The sequence below is a fragment of the Marmota flaviventris genome, chromosome 6 (assembly GCF_047511675.1).
Source record: "Marmota flaviventris isolate mMarFla1 chromosome 6, mMarFla1.hap1, whole genome shotgun sequence".
NCBI lineage: Eukaryota > Metazoa > Chordata > Mammalia > Rodentia > Sciuridae > Marmota > Marmota flaviventris.
In genome coordinates this window covers 62,050,823-62,052,523 of record NC_092503.1, presented here as the reverse complement: position 1 = coordinate 62,052,523, position 1,701 = coordinate 62,050,823, and positions in this window count along the sequence as shown.

Genomic DNA, 1,701 nt, shown 5'->3' with positions numbered 1-1,701 from the left:
GCACCTCCCTAATGACTAGTAATATTGGATATCTTCTTAAGTACTTATTTGCCACATGTATGTCCCTTTTGACAAAATGTCAACTCATGTTTTTGTGCATGCTCTAATTGGATCATTTGTCTTTTTGATTTTACTGTTGAGTTTTGAGATTTTTATATATATACATACAAGTCCTTTTTTGAATTTGTAATTTGCAAATATATTCTCTTTGTATGTAGTTCATCTTTTAATTTCCTTTACACTGTTTTTCATGCAGCAAAAGTTTAAAGCGTTGCATAGTATCCAATTTTTCATTTTTGAAATTGACTTTTTAAAAGTCTTAGGACAACATCACCCACAAAGGTCATGCACCAGCATAAAACCACAGCCCCATGAGGCTGTTTCCATAATTGCAATAGGAAAAGGAATGGAATCCCAATTCAACTAACATTTATTGAGCATCTACCATGTACTAGGTACTACTGGGCCCGTGGAATTTTTCAGTAAGCAAACCAGCAAAGCCTACTCAAGAGCCAACTAAACCCAAAAGGAACATAGTAAAAACATAATAAAAAAGTAAACTACATAGCAAGTCAGAGGGTTCTAAGTGCTGCAGGTAGAAAGAAAGAGTAAGGGGTACATGGTGTTGGTGGAGAAAGTTAGCAGTATTAAACAAGAGTGTTCCAGTAAAAAGATGCCATTTAAGCCAACCTGAAGGAGGAGGAGTTGGTCAAGTGACTTTCAAGATGCAGGGAACTGCAGGAGCACAGACCCTGAGGTTAGGGTGGGCTTGGAGTGTTCATAGAATAGATGGATCAGAGTGGAGATGGAAAGTGGGGGAATTTGAGAGAAGAGGTCACACTTCGTGTGGATTTTACTTTGAGCAAAATAAGGACATGTGGCAAGGTCTTGTGCAGAGGGCTGAAAATATTTGACTTGGTTTTAATAGGGTAACTCTGGCTGTGTTTGAAGCAGAAGGGAAGCAGTGGGACTGCTATGGGGATCCAGGCCAAAACTTTAGCAAGGGGATAGTGGTAGAGGTGGTGACAAGTGGCTGGATTTTGCACATATTTGAAAGTAAATACATCAGTATTTTCTGATGAACTGGATTTGGTGTGAAAGAAAGAGGAAGAAGAAAGACTCCAAGATTAAAGGTAAAACAAAATAAAAAAATTCAAAGTTAATGAGAAGGAAAGGGAGGGAGGAAAAGAGAAAGAGAAATGGAGCCAATGAAAAGGCAGCTCAGTCTTTGTATGGGGCAATTTATCAGTATTATTTAAAATTTAAAATTAAAATATACTTTGGTTCAACTATTGTTTAAAGAAATCTGTCCTTCAGAGATACTTGCCCTTGTGCACATTTATATGTAAAAAGACTTCGCTACAGAGCTGTTTGTAATAGTGAGAAGCAGAAACAACCTCAACATCCAGCATTTGGGGAAAATTTTTTATATTATATAAACTATAAACCACCATGTCCCATGAAACTAAGTGACATATATCTACACAATGCTCTCCAAGGTACATTGTTAAATGAAAAGAAAGCAAATAGTGGAGTAATATATGAACCAGGTGAAAAAATTACATACACAGTTGCTTCTTCACATATATGTAAACACCTAGGGACAGGTCTGGAGTGACACATAGGAAACTCTTCATAGAGCAAGGAATGATGAGAGAAAACATCTATTTTTATTTTCTTAATATGTTTAAACCTTTATTG